Source organism: Eubalaena glacialis, chromosome 1 (genome assembly GCF_028564815.1).
Source record: "Eubalaena glacialis isolate mEubGla1 chromosome 1, mEubGla1.1.hap2.+ XY, whole genome shotgun sequence".
Classification (NCBI taxonomy): Eukaryota; Metazoa; Chordata; class Mammalia; order Artiodactyla; family Balaenidae; genus Eubalaena; species Eubalaena glacialis.
Window position 1 is genome coordinate 141,138,645 of NC_083716.1, and position 20,343 is coordinate 141,158,987.

Genomic DNA, 20,343 nt, shown 5'->3' on the forward strand with positions numbered 1-20,343 from the left:
GAGGTTCAAGGTGCTGATTCTCCAAGTAGGGAGATTGTTAGTAAAGCGGCTTGAATGGCGAACCCGAGCACAAGGAGAGGAGAAATGAGGTGCGTTTTAGAAACCTTTCCCGATCACACGGTGTACCATCTTCTGGGTTTCCCAGGCATGTTTTCGATGTAGGAAGATGCCCTTGAACCTGGAGATTTGGGACCCATGGCGTGGGTACCACGCGGTATTACTTTAAACGGTCTGCGTTTGCTCACCCAACCTCACCAATCCTCTCAGCCCCAAGATTGTCCAGCCTTTTGTCTCATCCAGCTGTGGGTCTAGATATGGTCAATCCAGGTTGCATCAGAGCCTCCGAACGGATTTTGTAAGAATTTCTCTCTCTTTCACTGTCTTTGTTTTATGGCGTTCATTTTAAGTAATTTATTTTGATAATGGGGTTGAGCTGCTTTTCCCTGCTGTGTTTATGCCGCTTTACACCCTCTTGATTCAACTCCAGAGAGATATCAATACATAGGTTTTAAGATTCTTGCTAGTCAGATATATTCTTGTGCGGTGAATAGGGGGTGTTGAGTCCAGTTCACTGAGCAGGAAGGAGGTCTTGTCTGTTACATATTTGGCTTATGGAACGGTATGTGAGCTAATTTCAAACCCTTGTTTTATGCATCAGCCCACCTCACCTTTCCCGTTAAGCAGCCATAGTGTGTCTTCTAAATGTGTGACTCTGTTCTGTTTTGTAATTCAGTTCAAGTGTAGCGATTTCGACATGCCCTCTATAAGTGATATCTTAGGATAAGAGTCTTTTTCTGTGTGACTTATTTCACTTAGAATCCTCGTCCCTAAATCCACTCATCATGCTGCTACTAGCCTTATGACATTGATTTCATGGCTGAGTGATATTCCATTGTGCCTAAGTACCACAACTTCTTTATCCATTTTTCTCTTTCCTGGCATGTTTAAGGTGTACCTAAGTGGAGGTTCTTGTACACAGAGCAGCCGGAAACTTTGGGGTGCCTGTGTCTTGTTGATTTTTAGTTTTCCCAATTTATACGCCCATGAGTGGAAGTGCCCTATGCTCTGTAAGCTGTGTTTATTACATGTTTCAGGACACACCGTACACTTCTCCAGAGTGGCTGTTGGCAATTGACATCCCACCCCTCAGCCTAGCAAGGCTCCCATGTCTCCATGGCCTGTCCTGCATTTCTGGTGTTTACTCTTTTCGCAGCGTGGCCCTTTTGACCGATGGCAAGCGAGACTTCTTTGTAGTGCTGATTTGCACTTCCGGCTTGCTTGGTTGGCCAAAAAGGGCGTATGCGTTTTTTCCTGAATATATTCAGGAAAAAACGCATACGCCCTTTTTGGCCAAGGGCATCATTGTCAACGTTTTGCTGCTTTTCATGTGCTTTAAAGGCGAGTCGAATCTACCTCCAGAAATCTGTTTCCTGCAATTCTGCCTTGCTTTCAAATCTTCTTCATTGCCTTCCCTCAATATATTTGTGGACGAGAGTTATCATTTATAACTCTGCAGGTTTGTGAATTGCAGTGGCCCTGAGCTCCATTTGTCAACTCGCTTTTTTGGGAGCTGGCCGCAAAAGCGCAGGATTGCTTCAGGCCCTATTCTGGTTCCGGGGGGCAGGCTGAGCCTGTGCTTCATTCTTCTTCCTGATGGGGAAATAGAGTGACCTGTGCCTGGCCCAACACCTAGAGCTAGTCTCTCATTGGTTCCCCGTCTTCCCGTTCATCCTCAGGACAAATTGCAACCTGTACGAAACAAACAGGAGGTTCAAGGTGCTGATTCTCCAAGTAGGGAGATTGTTAGTAAAGCGGCTGGAATGGCGAACCCGAGCACAAGGAGAGGAGAAATGAGGTGCGTTTTAGAAACCTTTCCCGATCACACGGTGTACCATCTTCTGGGTTTCCCAGGCATGTTTTCGATGTAGGAAGATGCCCTTGAACCTGGAGATTTGGGACCCATGGGGTGGGTACCACGCGGTATTACTTTAAACGGTCTGCGTTTGCTCACCCAACCTCACCAATCCTCTCAGCCCCAAGATTGTCCAGCCTTTTGTCTCATCCAGCTGTGGGTGTAGATATGGTCAATCCAGGTTGTATCAGAGCCTCCGAACGGATTTTGTAAGAATTTCTCTCTCTTTCACTGTCTTTGTTTTATGGCGTTCATTTTAAGTAATTTATTTTGATAATGGGGTTGAGCTGCTTTTCCCTGCTGTGTTTATGCCGCTTTACACCCTCTTGATTCAACTCCAGAGAGATATCAATACATAGGTTTTAAGATTCTTGATAGTCAGATATATTCTTGTGCGGTGAATAGGGGGTGTTGAGTCCAGTTCACTGAGCAGGGAGGAGGTCTTGTCTGTTACATATTTGGCTTATGGAACGGTATGTGAGCTAATTTCAAACCCTTGTTTTATGCATCAGCCCACCTCACCTTTCCCGTTAAGCAGCCATAGTGTGTCTTCTAAATGTGTGATTCTGTTCTGTTTTGTAATTCAGTTCAAGTGTAGCGATTTCGACATGCCCTCTATAAGTGATATCTTAGGATAAGAGTCTTTTTCTGTGTGACTTATTTCACTTAGAATCCTCGTCCCTAAATCCACTCATCATGCTGCTACTAGCCTTATGACATTGATTTCATGGCTGAGTGATATTCCATTGTGCCTAAGTACCACAACTTCTTTATCCATTTTTCTCTTTCCTGGGATACTTAAGGTGTAGCTAAGTGGAGGTTCTTGTACACAGAGCAGCCCTAAACTTTGGGGTGCCTGTGTCTTGTTGATTTTTAGTTTTCCCAATTTATACGCCCATGAGTGGAAGTGCCCTATGCTCTGTAAGCTGTGTTTATTACATGTTTCAGGACACACCGTACACTTCTCCAGAGTGGCTGTTGGCAATTGACATCCCACCCCTCAGCCTAGCAAGGCTCCCATGTCTCCATGGCCTGTCCTGCATTTCTGGTGTTTACTCTTTTTGCAGCGTGGCCCTTTTGACCGATGGCAAGCGAGACTTCTTTGTAGTGCTGATTTGCACTTCCGGCTTGCTAGGTTGGCCAAAAAGGGCGTATGCGTTTTTTCCTGAATATATTCAGGAAAAAACGCATACGCCCTTTTTGGCCAAGGGCATCATTGTCAACGTTTTGCTGCTTTTCATGTGCTTTAAAGGCGAGTCGAATCTACCTCCTGAAATCTGTTTCCTGCAATTCTGCCTTGCTTTCAAATCTTCTTCATTGCCTTCCCTCAATATATTTGTGGACGAGAGTTATCATTTATAACTCTGCAGGTTTGTGAATTGCAGTGGCCCTGAGCTCCATTTGTCAACTCGCTTTTTTGGGAGCTGGCCGCAAAAGCGCAGGATTGCTTCAGGCCCTATTCTGGTTCCGGGGGGCAGGCTGAGCCTGTGCTTCATTCTTCTTCCTGATGGGGAAATAGAGTGACCTGTGCCTGTCCCAACACCTAGAGCTAGTCTCTCATTGGTTCCCCGTCTTCCCGTTCATCCTCAGGACAAATTGCAACCTGTACGAAACAAACAGGAGGTTCAAGGTGCTGATTCTCCAAGTAGGGAGATTGTTAGTAAAGCGGCTGGAATGGCGAACCCGAGCACAAGGAGAGGAGAAATGAGGTGCGTTTTAGAAACCTTTCCCGATCACACGGTGTACCATCTTCTGGGTTTCCCAGGCATGTTTTCGATGTAGGAAGATGCCCTTGAACCTGGAGATTTGGGACCCATGGCGTGGGTACCACGCGGTATTACTTTAAACGGTCTGCGTTTGCTCACCCAACCTCACCAATCCTCTCAGCCCCAAGATTGTCCAGCCTTTTGTCTCATCCAGCTGTGGGTCTAGATATGGTCAATCCAGGTTGCATCAGAGCCTCCGAACGGATTTTGTAAGAATTTCTCTCTCTTTCACTGTCTTTGTTTTATGGCGTTCATTTTAAGTAATTTATTTTGATAATGGGGTTGAGCTGCTTTTCCCTGCTGTGTTTATGCCGCTTTACACCCTCTTGATTCAACTCCAGAGAGATATCAATACATAGGTTTTAAGATTCTTGCTAGTCAGATATATTCTTGTGCGGTGAATAGGGGGTGTTGAGTCCAGTTCACTGAGCAGGAAGGAGGTCTTGTCTGTTACATATTTGGCTTATGGAACGGTATGTGAGCTAATTTCAAACCCTTGTTTTATGCATCAGCCCACCTCACCTTTCCCGTTAAGCAGCCATAGTGTGTCTTCTAAATGTGTGACTCTGTTCTGTTTTGTAATTCAGTTCAAGTGTAGCGATTTCGACATGCCCTCTATAAGTGATATCTTAGGATAAGAGTCTTTTTCTGTGTGACTTATTTCACTTAGAATCCTCGTCCCTAAATCCACTCATCATGCTGCTACTAGCCTTATGACATTGATTTCATGGCTGAGTGATATTCCATTGTGCCTAAGTACCACAACTTCTTTATCCATTTTTCTCTTTCCTGGCATGTTTAAGGTGTACCTAAGTGGAGGTTCTTGTACACAGAGCAGCCGGAAACTTTGGGGTGCCTGTGTCTTGTTGATTTTTAGTTTTCCCAATTTATACGCCCATGAGTGGAAGTGCCCTATGCTCTGTAAGCTGTGTTTATTACATGTTTCAGGACACACCGTACACTTCTCCAGAGTGGCTGTTGACAATTGGCATGCTGCCCATCAGCGTAGCAAGGCTCCCATGTCTCCATGGCCTGTCCTGAATTTCTGGTTTTTACACTTTTGGCAGCATGGCCCTTTTGACCGATGGCAAGCGAGACTTCTTTGTAGTGCTGATTTGCACTTCCGGCTTGCTTGGTTGGCCAAAAAGGGCGTATGCGTTTTTTCCTGAATATATTCAGGAAAAAACGCATACGCCCTTTTTGGCCAAGGGCATCATTGTCAACGTTTTGCTGCTTTTCATGTGCTTTAAAGGCGAGTCGAATCTACCTCCTGAAATCTGTTTCCTGCAATTCTGCCTTGCTTTCAAATCTTCTTCATTGCCTTCCCTCAATATATTTGTGGACGAGAGTTATCATTTATAACTCTGCAGGTTTGTGAATTGCAGTGGCCCTGAGCTCCATTTGTCAACTCGCTTTTTTGGGAGCTGGCCGCAAAAGCGCAGGATTGCTTCAGGCCCTATTCTGGTTCCGGGGGGCAGGCTGAGCCTGTGCTTCATTCTTCTTCCTGATGGGGAAATAGAGTGACCTGTGCCTGTCCCAACACCTAGAGCTAGTCTCTCGTTGGTTCCCCCTCTTCCCGTTCATCCTCAGGACAAATTGCAACCTGTACGAAAGAAACAGGAGCTTCAAGGTGCTGATTCTCCAAGTAGGGAGATTGTTAGTAAAGCGGCTGGAATGGCGAACCCGAGCACAAGGAGAGGAGAAATGAGGTGCGTTTTAGAAACCTTTCCCGATCACACGCTGTACCATCTTCTGGGTTTCCCATGCACGTTTTCAATGTAGGAAGATGCCCTTGAACCTGGAGATTTGGGACCCATGGGGTGGGTACCCCGCGGTATTACTTTAAAGGGTCTGCGTTTCCTCACCCAACCTCACCAAACCTCTCAGCCCCAAGAGTGTCCAGCCTTATGTCTCATCCAGCTGTGGGTCTAGATATGGTCAATCCAGGTTGCATCAGAGCCTCCGAACGGATTTTGTAAGAATTTCTCTCTCTTTCACTGTCTTTGTTTTATGGCGTTCATTTTAAGTAATTTATTTTGATAATGGGGTTGAGCTGCTTTTCCCTGCTGTGTTTATGCCGCTTTACACCCTCTTGATTCAACTCCAGAGAGATATCAATACATAGGTTTTAAGATTCTTGCTAGTCAGGTATATTCTGGTGCGGTGAATAGGGGGTGTTGAGTCCAGTTCACTGAGCAGGGAGGAGGTCTTGTCTGTTACATATTTGGCTTATGGAACGGTATGTGAGCTAATTTCAAACCCTTGTTTTATGCATCACCCCACCTCACCTTTCCCGTTAAGCAGCCATAGTGTGTCTTCTAAATATGTGACTCTGTTCTGTTTTGTAATTCACTTCAAGTGTAGCGATTTTCACATGCCCTCTATAAGTGATATCTTAGGATAACTGTCTTTTTCTGTGTGACTTATTTCACTTAGAATCCTCGTCCCTAAATCCACTCATCATGCTGCTACTAGCCTTATGACATTGATTTCATGGCTGAGTGATATTCCATTGTGCCTAAGTACCACAACTTCTTTATCCATTTTTCTCTTTCCTGGCATGTTTAAGGTGTACCTAAGTGGAGGTTCTTGTACACAGAGCAGCCGGAAACTTTGGGGTGCCTGTGTCTTGTTGATTTTTAGTTTTCCCAATTTATACGCCCATGAGTGGAAGTGCCCTATGCTCTGTAAGCTGTGTTTATTACATGTTTCGGGACACACCGTACACTTCTCCAGAGTGGCTGTTGACAATTGGCATGCTGCCCATTAGCGTAGCAAGGCTCCCATGTCTCCATGGCCTGTCCTGAATTTCTGGTTTTTACACTTTTGGCAGCATGGCCCTTTTGACCGATGGCAAGCGAGACTTCTTTGTAGTGCTGATTTGCACTTCCGGCTTGCTTGGTTGGCCAAAAAGGGCGTATGCGTTTTTTCCTGAATATATTCAGCAAAAAACGCATACGCCCTTTTTGGCCAAGGGCATCATTGTCAACGTTTTGCCGCTTTTCATGTGCTTTAAAGGCGAGTCGAATCTACCTCCTGAAATCTGTTTCCTGCAATTCTGCCTTGCTTTCAAATCCTCTTCGTTGCCTTCCCTCAATATATTTGTGGACAAGAGTTATCATTTATAACTCTGCAGGTTTGTGAATTGCAGTGGCCCTGAGCTCCATTTGTCAACTCGCTTTTTTGGGAGCTGGCCGCAAAAGCGCAGGATTGCTTCAGGCCCTATTCTGGTTCCGGGGGGCAGGCTGAGCCTGTGCTTCATTCTTCTTCCTGATGGGGAAATAGAGTGACCTGTGCCTGTCCCAACACCTAGAGCTAGTCTCTCGTTGGTTCCCCGTCTTCCCGTTCATCCTCAGGACAAATTGCAACCTGTACGAAACAAACAGGAGGTTCCAGGTGCTGATTCTCCAAGTAGGGAGATTGTTAGTAAAGCGGCTGGAATGGCGAACCCGAGCACAAGGAGAGGAGAAATGAGGTGCGTTTTAGAAACCTTTCCCGATCACACGGTGTACCATCTTCTGGGTTTCCCAGGCATGTTTTCGATGTAGGAAGATGCCCTTGAACCTGGAGATTTGGGACCCATGGCGTGGGTACCACGCGGTATTTCTTTAAACGGTCTGCGTTTGCTCACCCAACCTCACCAATCCTCTCAGCCCCAAGATTGTCCAGCCTTTTGTCTCATCCAGCTGTGGGTGTAGATATGGTCAATCCAGGTTGTATCAGAGCCTCCGAACGGATTTTGTAAGAATTTCTCTCTCTTTCACTGTCTTTGTTTTATGGCGTTCATTTTAAGTAATTTATTTTGATAATGGGGTTGAGCTGCTTTTCCCTGCTGTGTTTATGCCGCTTTACACCCTCTTGATTCAACTCCAGAGAGATATCAATACATAGGTTTTAAGATTCTTGCTAGTCAGATATATTCTTGTGCGGTGAATAGGGGGTGTTGAGTCCAGTTCACTGAGCAGGGAGGAGGTCTTGTCTGTTACATATTTGGCTTATGGAACGGTATGTGAGCTAATTTCAAACCCTTGTTTTATGCATCAGCCCACCTCACCTTTCCCGTTAAGCAGCCATAGTGTGTCTTCTAAATGTGTGACTCTGTTCTGTTTTGTAATTCAGTTCAAGTGTAGCGATTTCGACATGCCCTCTATAAGTGATATCTTAGGATAAGAGTCTTTTTCTGTGTGACTTATTTCACTTAGAATCCTCGTCCCTAAATCCACTCATCATGCTGCTACTAGCCTTATGACATTGATTTCATGGCTGAGTGATATTCCATTGTGCCTAAGTACCACAACTTCTTTATCCATTTTTCTCTTTCCTGGCATGTTTAAGGTGTACCTAAGTGGAGGTTCTTGTACACAGAGCAGCCCTAAACTTTGGGGTGCCTGTGTCTTGTTGCTTTTTAGTTTTCCCAATTTATACGCCCATGAGTGGAAGTGCCCTATGCTCTGTAAGCTGTGTTTATTACATGTTTCAGGACACACCGTACACTTCTCCAGAGTGGCTGTTGGCAATTGACATCCCACCCCTCAGCCTAGCAAGGCTCCCATGTCTCCATGGCCTGTCCTGCATTTCTGGTGTTTACTCTTTTCGCAGCGTGGCCCTTTTGACCGATGGCAAGCGAGACTTCTTTGTAGTGCTGATTTGCACTTCCGGCTTGCTTGGTTGGCCAAAAAGGGCGTATGCGTTTTTTCCTGAATATATTCAGGAAAAAACGCATACGCCCTTTTTGGCCAAGGGCATCATTGTCAACGTTTTGCCGCTTTTCATGTGCTTTAAAGGCGAGTCGAATCTACCTCCTGAAATCTGTTTCCTGCAATTCTGCCTTGCTTTCAAATCCTCTTCGTTGCCTTCCCTCAATATATTTGTGGACGAGAGTTATCATTTATAACTCTGCAGGTTTGTGAATTGCAGTGGCCCTGAGCTCCATTTGTCAACTCGCTTTTTTGGGAGCTGGCCGCAAAAGCGCAGGATTGCTTCAGGCCCTATTCTGGTTCCGGGGGGCAGGCTGAGCCTGTGCTTCATTCTTCTTCCTGATGGGGAAATAGAGTGACCTGTGCCTGTCCCAACACCTAGAGCTAGTCTCTCGTTGGTTCCCCCTCTTCCCGTTCATCCTCAGGACAAATTGCAACCTGTACGAAAGAAACAGGAGCTTCAAGGTGCTGATTCTCCAAGTAGGGAGATTGTTAGTAAAGCGGCTGGAATGGCGAACCCGAGCACAAGGAGAGGAGAAATGAGGTGCGTTTTAGAAACCTTTCCCGATCACACGCTGTACCATCTTCTGGGTTTCCCATGCACGTTTTCAATGTAGGAAGATGCCCTTGAACCTGGAGATTTGGGACCCATGGGGTGGGTACCCCGCGGTATTACTTTAAAGGGTCTGCGTTTCCTCACCCAACCTCACCAAACCTCTCAGCCCCAAGAGTGTCCAGCCTTATGTCTCATCCAGCTGTGGGTCTAGATATGGTCAATCCAGGTTGCATCAGAGCCTCCGAACGGATTTTGTAAGAATTTCTCTCTCTTTCACTGTCTTTGTTTTATGGCGTTCATTTTAAGTAATTTATTTTGATAATGGGGTTGAGCTGCTTTTCCCTGCTGTGTTTATGCCGCTTTACACCCTCTTGATTCAACTCCAGAGAGATATCAATACATAGGTTTTAAGATTCTTGCTAGTCAGGTATATTCTGGTGCGGTGAATAGGGGGTGTTGAGTCCAGTTCACTGAGCAGGGAGGAGGTCTTGTCTGTTACATATTTGGCTTATGGAACGGTATGTGAGCTAATTTCAAACCCTTGTTTTATGCATCACCCCACCTCACCTTTCCCGTTAAGCAGCCATAGTGTGTCTTCTAAATATGTGACTCTGTTCTGTTTTGTAATTCACTTCAAGTGTAGCGATTTTCACATGCCCTCTATAAGTGATATCTTAGGATAACTGTCTTTTTCTGTGTGACTCATTTCACTTAGAATCCTCGTCCCTAAATCCACTCATCATGCTGCTACTAGCCTTATGACATTGATTTCATGGCTGAGTGATATTCCATTGTGCCTAAGTACCACAACTTCTTTATCCATTTTTCTCTTTCCTGGCATGTTTAAGGTGTACCTAAGTGGAGGTTCTTGTACACAGAGCAGCCGGAAACTTTGGGGTGCCTGTGTCTTGTTGATTTTTAGTTTTCCCAATTTATACGCCCATGAGTGGAAGTGCCCTATGCTCTGTAAGCTGTGTTTATTACATGTTTCAGGACACACCGTACACTTCTCCAGAGTGGCTGTTGACAATTGGCATGCTGCCCATTAGCGTAGCAAGGCTCCCATGTCTCCATGGCCTGTCCTGAATTTCTGGTTTTTACACTTTTGGCAGCATGGCCCTTTTGACCGATGGCAAGCGAGACTTCTTTGTAGTGCTGATTTGCACTTCCGGCTTGCTTGGTTGGCGAAAAAGGGCGTATGCGTTTTTTCCTGAATATATTCCACAAAAAACGCATACGCCCTTTTTGGCCAAGGGCATCATTGTCAACGTTTTGCTGCTTTTCATGTGCTTTAAAGGCGAGTCGAATCTACCTCCTGAAATCTGTTTCCTGCAATTCTGCCTTGCTTTCAAATCTTCTTCATTGCCTTCCCTCAATATATTTGTGGACGAGAGTTATCATTTATAACTCTGCAGGTTTGTGAATTGCAGTGGCCCTGAGCTCCATTTGTCAACTCGCTTTTTTGGGAGCTGGCCGCAAAAGTGCAGGATTGCTTCAGGCCCTATTCTGGTTCCGGGGGGCAGGCTGAGCCTGTGCTTCATTCTTCTTCCTGATGGGGAAATAGAGTGACCTGTGCCTGTCCCAACACCTAGAGCTAGTCTCTCGTTGGTTCCCCGTCTTCCCGTTCATCCTCAGGACAAATTGCAACCTGTACGAAACAAACAGGAGGTTCCAGGTGCTGATTCTCCATGTAGGGAGATTGTTAGTAAAGCGGCTGGAATGGCGAACCCGAGCACAAGGAGAGGAGAAATGAGGTGCGTTTTAGAAACCTTTCCCGATCACACGGTGTACCATCTTCTGGGTTTCCCAGGCATGTTTTCGATGTAGGAAGATGCCCTTGAACCTGGAGATTTGGGACCCATGGCGTGGGTACCACGCGGTATTACTTTAAACGGTCTGCGTTTGCTCACCCAACCTCACCAATCCTCTCAGCCCCAAGATTGTCCAGCCTTTTGTCTCATCCAGCTGTGGGTGTAGATATGGTCAATCCAGGTTGTATCAGAGCCTCCGAACGGATTTTGTAAGAATTTCTCTCTCTTTCACTGTCTTTGTTTTATGGCGTTCATTTTAAGTAATTTATTTTGATAATGGGGTTGAGCTGCTTTTCCCTGCTGTGTTTATGCCGCTTTACACCCTCTTGATTCAACTCCAGAGAGATATCAATACATAGGTTTTAAGATTCTTGCTAGTCAGATATATTCTTGTGCGGTGAATAGGGGGTGTTGAGTCCAGTTCACTGAGCAGGGAGGAGGTCTTGTCTGTTACATATTTGGCTTATGGAACGGTATGTGAGCTAATTTCAAACCCTTGTTTTATGCATCAGCCCACCTCACCTTTCCCGTTAAGCAGCCATAGTGTGTCTTCTAAATGTGTGACTCTGTTCTGTTTTGTAATTCAGTTCAAGTGTAGCGATTTCGACATGCCCTCTATAAGTGATATCTTAGGATAAGAGTCTTTTTCTGTGTGACTTATTTCACTTAGAATCCTCGTCCCTAAATCCACTCATCATGCTGCTACTAGCCTTATGACATTGATTTCATGGCTGAGTGATATTCCATTGTGCCTAAGTACCACAACTTCTTTATCCATTTTTCTCTTTCCTGGCATGTTTAAGGTGTACCTAAGTGGAGGTTCTTGTACACAGAGCAGCCGGAAACTTTGGGGTGCCTGTGTCTTGTTGATTTTTAGTTTTCCCAATTTATACGCCCATGAGTGGAAGTGCCCTATGCTCTGTAAGCTGTGTTTATTACATGTTTCAGGACACACCGTACACTTCTCCAGAGTGGCTGTTGACAATTGGCATGCTGCCCATTAGCGTAGCAAGGCTCCCATGTCTCCATGGCCTGTCCTGAATTTCTGGTTTTTACACTTTTGGCAGCATGGCCCTTTTGACCGATGGCAAGCGAGACTTCTTTGTAGTGCTGATTTGCACTTCCGGCTTGCTTGGTTGGCCAAAAAGGGCGTATGCGTTTTTTCCTGAATATATTCAGCAAAAAACGCATACGCCCTTTTTGGCCAAGGGCATCATTGTCAACGTTTTGCTGCTTTTCATGTGCTTTAAAGGCGAGTCGAATCTACCTCCTGAAATCTGTTTCCTGCAATTCTGCCTTGCTTTCAAATCTTCTTCATTGCCTTCCCTCAATATATTTGTGGACGAGAGTTATCATTTATAACTCTGCAGGTTTGTGAATTGCAGTGGCCCTGAGCTCCATTTGTCAACTCGCTTTTTTGGGAGCTGGCCGCAAAAGTGCAGGATTGCTTCAGGCCCTATTCTGGTTCCGGGGGGCAGGCTGAGCCTGTGCTTCATTCTTCTTCCTGATGGGGAAATAGAGTGACCTGTGCCTGTCCCAACACCTAGAGCTAGTCTCTCGTTGGTTCCCCGTCTTCCCGTTCATCCTCAGGACATATTGCAACCTGTACGAAACAAACAGGAGGTTCCAGGTGCTGATTCTCCAAGTAGGGAGATTGTTAGTAAAGCGGCTGGAATGGCGAACCCGAGCACAAGGAGAGGAGAAATGAGGTGCGTTTTAGAAACCTTTCCCGATCACACGGTGTACCATCTTCTGGGTTTCCCAGGCATGTTTTCGATGTAGGAAGATGCCCTTGAACCTGGAGATTTGGGACCCATGGCGTGGGTACCACGCGGTATTACTTTAAACGGTCTGCGTTTGCTCACCCAACCTCACCAATCCTCTCAGCCCCAAGATTGTCCAGCCTTTTGTCTCATCCAGCTGTGGGTGTAGATATGGTCAATCCAGGTTGTATCAGAGCCTCCGAACGGATTTTGTAAGAATTTCTCTCTCTTTCACTGTCTTTGTTTTATGGCGTTCATTTTAAGTAATTTATTTTGATAATGGGGTTGAGCTGCTTTTCCCTGCTGTGTTTATGCCGCTTTACACCCTCTTGATTCAACTCCAGAGAGATATCAATACATAGGTTTTAAGATTCTTGCTAGTCAGATATATTCTTGTGCGGTGAATAGGGGGTGTTGAGTCCAGTTCACTGAGCAGGGAGGAGGTCTTGTCTGTTACATATTTGGCTTATGGAACGGTATGTGAGCTAATTTCAAACCCTTGTTTTATGCATCAGCCCACCTCACCTTTCCCGTTAAGCAGCCATAGTGTGTCTTCTAAATGTGTGACTCTGTTCTGTTTTGTAATTCAGTTCAAGTGTAGCGATTTCGACATGCCCTCTATAAGTGATATCTTAGGATAAGAGTCTTTTTCTGTGTGACTTATTTCACTTAGAATCCTCGTCCCTAAATCCACTCATCATGCTGCTACTAGCCTTATGACATTGATTTCATGGCTGAGTGATATTCCATTGTGCCTAAGTACCACAACTTCTTTATCCATTTTTCTCTTTCCTGGGATACTTAAGGTGTAGCTAAGTGGAGGTTCTTGTACACAGAGCAGCCCTAAACTTTGGGGTGCCTGTGTCTTGTTGATTTTTAGTTTTACCAATTTATACGCCCATGAGTGGAAGTGCCCTATGCTCTGTAAGCTGTGTTTATTACATGTTTCAGGACACACCGTACACTTCTCCAGAGTGGCTGTTGGCAATTGACATCCCACCCCTCAGCCTAGCAAGGCTCCCATGTCTCCATGGCCTGTCCTGCATTTCTGGTGTTTACTCTTTTTGCAGCGTGGCCCTTTTGACCGATGGCAAGCGAGACTTCTTTGTAGTGCTGATTTGCACTTCCGGCTTGCTTGGTTGGCCAAAAAGGGCGTATGCGTTTTTTCCTGAATATATTCAGCAAAAAACGCATACGCCCTTTTTGGCCAAGGGCATCATTGTCAACGTTTTGCCGCTTTTCATGTGCTTTAAAGGCGAGTCGAATCTACCTCCTGAAATCTGTTTCCTGCAATTCTGCCTTGCTTTCAAATCCTCTTCGTTGCCTTCCCTCAATATATTTGTGGACGAGAGTTATCATTTATAACTCTGCAGGTTTGTGAATTGCAGTGGCCCTGAGCTCCATTTGTCAACTCGCTTTTTTGGGAGCTGGCCGCAAAAGTGCAGGATTGCTTCAGGCCCTATTCTGGTTCCGGGGGGCAGGCTGAGCCTGTGCTTCATTCTTCTTCCTGATGGGGAAATAGAGTGACCTGTGCCTGTCCCAACACCTAGAGCTAGTCTCTCGTTGGTTCCCCCTCTTCCCGTTCATCCTCAGGACAAATTGCAACCTGTACGAAAGAAACAGGAGCTTCAAGGTGCTGATTCTCCAAGTAGGGAGATTGTTAGTAAAGCGGCTGGAATGGCGAACCCGAGCACAAGGAGAGGAGAAATGAGGTGCGTTTTAGAAACCTTTCCCGATCACACGCTGTACCATCTTCTGGGTTTCCCATGCACGTTTTCGATGTAGGAAGATGCCCTTGAACCTGGAGATTTGGGACCCATGGGGTGGGTACCCCGCGGTATTACTTTAAAGGGTCTGCGTTTCCTCACCCAACCTCACCAAACCTCTCAGCCCCAAGAGTGTCCAGCCTTATGTCTCATCCAGCTGTGGGTCTAGATATGGTCAATCCAGGTTGCATCAGAGCCTCCGAACGGATTTTGTAAGAATTTCTCTCTCTTTCACTGTCTTTGTTTTATGGCGTTCATTTTAAGTAATTTATTTTGATAATGGGGTTGAGCTGCTTTTCCCTGCTGTGTTTATGCCGCTTTACACCCTCTTGATTCAACTCCAGAGAGATATCAATACATAGGTTTTAAGATTCTTGCTAGTCAGGTATATTCTGGTGCGGTGAATAGGGGGTGTTGAGTCCAGTTCACTGAGCAGGGAGGAGGTCTTGTCTGTTACATATTTGGCTTATGGAACGGTATGTGAGCTAATTTCAAACCCTTGTTTTATGCATCACCCCACCTCACCTTTCCCGTTAAGCAGCCATAGTGTGTCTTCTAAATATGTGACTCTGTTCTGTTTTGTAATTCACTTCAAGTGTAGCGATTTTCACATGCCCTCTATAAGTGATATCTTAGGATAACTGTCTTTTTCTGTGTGACTTATTTCACTTAGAATCCTCGTCCCTAAATCCACTCATCATGCTGCTACTAGCCTTATGACATTGATTTCATGGCTGAGTGATATTCCATTGTGCCTAAGTACCACAACTTCTTTATCCATTTTTCTCTTTCCTGGCATGTTTAAGGTGTACCTAAGTGGAGGTTCTTGTACACAGAGCAGCCGGAAACTTTGGGGTGCCTGTGTCTTGTTGATTTTTAGTTTTCCCAATTTATACGCCCATGAGTGGAAGTGCCCTATGCTCTGTAAGCTGTGTTTATTACATGTTTCAGGACACACCGTACACTTCTCCAGAGTGGCTGTTGACAATTGGCATGCTGCCCATTAGCGTAGCAAGGCTCCCATGTCTCCATGGCCTGTCCTGAATTTCTGGTTTTTACACTTTTGGCAGCATGGCCCTTTTGACCGATGGCAAGCGAGACTTCTTTGTAGTGCTGATTTGCACTTCCGGCTTGCTTGGTTGGCCAAAAAGGGCGTATGCGTTTTTTCCTGAATATATTCAGCAAAAAACGCATACGCCCTTTTTGGCCAAGGGCATCATTGTCAACGTTTTGCTGCTTTTCATGTGCTTTAAAGGCGAGTCGAATCTACCTCCTGAAATCTGTTTCCTGCAATTCTGTCTTGCTTTCAAATCTTCTTCATTGCCTTCCCTCAATATATTTGTGGACGAGAGTTATCATTTATAACTCTGCAGGTTTGTGAATTGCAGTGGCCCTGAGCTCCATTTGTCAACTCGCTTTTTTGGGAGCTGGCCGCAAAAGTGCAGGATTGCTTCAGGCCCTATTCTGGTTCCGGGGGGCAGGCTGAGCCTGTGCTTCATTCTTCTTCCTGATGGGGAAATAGAGTGACCTGTGCCTGTCCCAACACCTAGAGCTAGTCTCTCGTTGGTTCCCCGTCTTCCCGTTCATCCTCAGGACATATTGCAACCTGTACGAAACAAACAGGAGGTTCCAGGTGCTGATTCTCCAAGTAGGGAGATTGTTAGTAAAGCGGCTGGAATGGCGAACCCGAGCACAAGGAGAGGAGAAATGAGGTGCGTTTTAGAAACCTTTCCCGATCACACGGTGTACCATCTTCTGGGTTTCCCAGGCATGTTTTCGATGTAGGAAGATGCCCTTGAACCTGGAGATTTGGGACCCATGGCGTGGGTACCACGCGGTATTACTTTAAACGGTCTGCGTTTGCTCACCCAACCTCACCAATCCTCTCAGCCCCAAGATTGTCCAGCCTTTTGTCTCATCCAGCTGTGGGTGTAGATATGGTCAATCCAGGTTGTATCAGAGCCTCCGAACGGATTTTGTAAGAATTTCTCTCTCTTTCACTGTCTTTGTTTTATGGCGTTCATTTTAAGTAATTTATTTTGATAATGGGGTTGAGCTGCTTTTCCCTGCTGTGTTTATGCCGCTTTACACCCTCTTGATTCAACTCCAGAGAGATATCAATACATAGGTTTTAAGATTCTTGCTAGTCAGATATATTCTTGTGCGGTGAATAGGGGGTGTTGAGTCCAGTTCACTGAGCAGGGAGGAGGTCTTGTCTGTTACATATTTGGCTTATGGAACGGTATGTGAGCTAATTTCAAACCCTTGTTTTATGCATCAGCCCACCTCACCTTTCCCGTTAAGCAGCCATAGTGTGTCTTCTAAATGTGTGACTCTGTTCTGTTTTGTAATTCAGTTCAAGTGTAGCGATTTCGACATGCCCTCTATAAGTGATATCTTAGGATAAGAGTCTTTTTCTGTGTGACTTATTTCACTTAGAATCCTCGTCCCTAAATCCACTCATCATGCTGCTACTAGCCTTATGACATTGATTTCATGGCTGAGTGATATTCCATTGTGCCTAAGTACCACAACTTCTTTATCCATTTTTCTCTTTCCTGGGATACTTAAGGTGTAGCTAAGTGGAGGTTCTTGTACACAGAGCAGCCCTAAACTTTGGGGTGCCTGTGTCTTGTTGATTTTTAGTTTTCCCAATTTATACGCCCATGAGTGGAAGTGCCCTATGCTCTGTAAGCTGTGTTTATTACATGTTTCAGGACACACCGTACACTTCTCCAGAGTGGCTGTTGGCAATTGACATCCCACCCCTCAGCCTAGCAAGGCTCCCATGTCTCCATGGCCTGTCCTGCATTTCTGGTGTTTACTCTTTTTGCAGCGTGGCCCTTTTGACCGATGGCAAGCGAGACTTCTTTGTAGTGCTGATTTGCACTTCCGGCTTGCTTGGTTGGCCAAAAAGGGCGTATGCGTTTTTTCCTGAATATATTCAGCAAAAAACGCATACGCCCTTTTTGGCCAAGGGCATCATTGTCAACGTTTTGCTGCTTTTCATGTGCTTTAAAGGCGAGTCGAATCTACCTCCTGAAATCTGTTTCCTGCAATTCTGCCTTGCTTTCAAATCTTCTTCGTTGCCTTCCCTCAATATATTTGTGGACGAGAGTTATCATTTATAACTCTGCAGGTTTGTGAATTGCAGTGGCCCTGAGCTCCATTTGTCAACTCGCTTTTTTGGGAGCTGGCCGCAAAAGCGCAGGATTGCTTCAGGCCCTATTCTGGTTCCGGGGGGCAGGCTGAGCCTGTGCTTCATTCTTCTTCCTGATGGGGAAATAGAGTGACCTGTGCCTGTCCCAACACCTAGAGCTAGTCTCTCGTTGGTTCCCCCTCTTCCCGTTCATCCTCAGGACAAATTGCAACCTGTACGAAAGAAACAAGAGCTTCAAGGTGCTGATTCTCCAAGTAGGGAGATTGTTAGTAAAGCAGCTGGAATGGCGAACCTGAGCACAAGGAGCGGAGCAATGAGGTGCGTTTTAGAAACCTTTCCCGATCACACGCTGTACCATCTTCTGGGTTTCCCATGCACGTTTTCGATGTAGGAAGATGCCCTTGAACCTGGAGATTTGGGACCCATGGGGTGGGTACCCCGCGGTATTACTTTAAAGAGTCTGCGTTTCCTCACCCAACCTCACCAAACCTCTCAGCCCCAAGAGTGTCCAGCCTTATGTCTCATCCAGCTGTGGGTCTAGATATGGTCAATCCAGGTTGCATCAGAGCCTCCGAACGGATTTTGTAAGAATTTCTCTCTCTTTCACTGTCTTTGTTTTATGGCGTTCATTTTAAGTAATTTATTTTGATAATGGGGTTGAGCTGCTTTTCCCTGCTGTGTTTATGCCGCTTTACACCCTCTTGATTCAACTCCAGAGAGATATCAATACATAGGTTTTAAGATTCTTGCTAGTCAGGTATATTCTGGTGCGGTGAATAGGGGGTGTTGAGTCCAGTTCACTGAGCAGGGAGGAGGTCTTGTCTGTTACATATTTGGCTTATGGAACGGTATGTGAGCTAATTTCAAACCCTTGTTTTATGCATCACCCCACCTCACCTTTCCCGTTAAGCAGCCATAGTGTGTCTTCTAAATATGTGACTCTGTTCTGTTTTGTAATTCACTTCAAGTGTAGCGATTTTCACATGCCCTCTATAAGTGATATCTTAGGATAACTGTCTTTTTCTGTGTGACTTATTTCACTTAGAATCCTCGTCCCTAAATCCACTCATCATGCTGCTACTAGCCTTATGACATTGATTTCATGGCTGAGTGATATTCCATTGTGCCTAAGTACCACAACTTCTTTATCCATTTTTCTCTTTCCTGGCATGTTTAAGGTGTACCTAAGTGGAGGTTCTTGTACACAGAGCAGCCGGAAACTTTGGGGTGCCTGTGTCTTGTTGCTTCTTAGTTTTCCCAATTTATACGCCCATGAGTGGAAGTGCCCTATGCTCTGTAAGCTGTGTTTATTACATGTTTCAGGACACACCGTACACTTCTCCAGAGTGGCTGTTGACAATTGGCATGCTGCCCATGAGCGTAGCAAGGCTCCCATGTCTCCATGGCCTGTCCTGAATTTCTGGTTTTTACACTTTTGGCAGCATGGCCATTTTGACCGATGGCAAGCGAGACTTCTTTGTAGTGCTGATTTGCACTTCCGGCTTGCTTGGTTGGCCAAAAAGGGCGTATGCGTTTTTTCCTGAATATATTCAGCAAAAAACGCATACGCCCTTTTTGGCCAAGGGCATCATTGTCAACGTTTTGCTGCTTTTCATGTGCTTTAAAGGCGAGTCGAATCTACCTCCTGAAATCTGTTTCCTGCAATTCTGCCTTGCTTTCAAATCTTCTTCATTGCCTTCCCTCAATATATTTGTGGACGAGAGTTATCATTTATAACTCTGCAGGTTTGTGAATTGCAGTGGCCCTGAGCTCCATTTGTCAACTCGCTTTTTTGGGAGCTGGCCGCAAAAGCGCAGGATTGCTTCAGGCCCTATTCTGGTTCCGGGGGGCAGGCTGAGCCTGTGCTTCATTCTTCTTCCTGATGGGGAAATAGAGTGACCTGTGCCTGTCCCAACACCTAGAGCTAGTCTCTCGTTGGTTCCCCGTCTTCCCGTTCATCCTCAGGACAAATTGCAACCTGTACGAAACAAACAGGAGGTTCCAGGTGCTGATTCTCCAAGTAGGGAGATTGTTAGTAAAGCGGCTGGAATGGCGAACCCGAGCACAAGGAGAGGAGAAATGAGGTGCGTTTTAGAAACCTTTCCCGATCACACGGTGTACCATCTTCTGGGTTTCCCAGGCATGTTTTCGATGTAGGAAGATGCCCTTGAACCTGGAGATTTGGGACCCATGGCGTGGGTACCACGCGGTATTACTTTAAACGGTCTGCGTTTGCTCACCCAACCTCACCAATCCTCTCAGCCCCAAGATTGTCCAGCCTTTTGTCTCATCCAGCTGTGGGTCTAGATATGGTCAATCCAGGTTGCATCAGAGCCTCCGAACGGATTTTGTAAGAATTTCTCTCTCTTTCACTGTCTTTGTTTTATGGCGTTCATTTTAAGTAATTTATTTTGATAATGGGGTTGAGCTGCTTTTCCCTGCTGTGTTTATGCCGCTTTACACCCTCTTGATTCAACTCCAGAGAGATATCAATACATAGGTTTTAAGATTCTTGCTAGTCAGATATATTCTTGTGCGGTGAATAGGGGGTGTTGAGTCCAGTTCACTGAGCAGGGAGGAGGTCTTGTCTGTTACATATTTGGCTTATGGAACGGTATGTGAGCTAATTTCAAACCCTTGTTTTATGCATCAGCCCACCTCACCTTTCCCGTTAAGCAGCCATAGTGTGTCTTCTAAATGTGTGACTCTGTTCTGTTTTGTAATTCAGTTCAAGTGTAGCGATTTCGACATGCCCTCTATAAGTGATATCTTAGGATAAGAGTCTTTTTCTGTGTGACTTATTTCACTTAGAATCCTCGTCCCTAAATCCACTCATCATGCTGCTACTAGCCTTATGACATTGATTTCATGGCTGAGTGATATTCCATTGTGCCTAAGTACCACAACTTCTT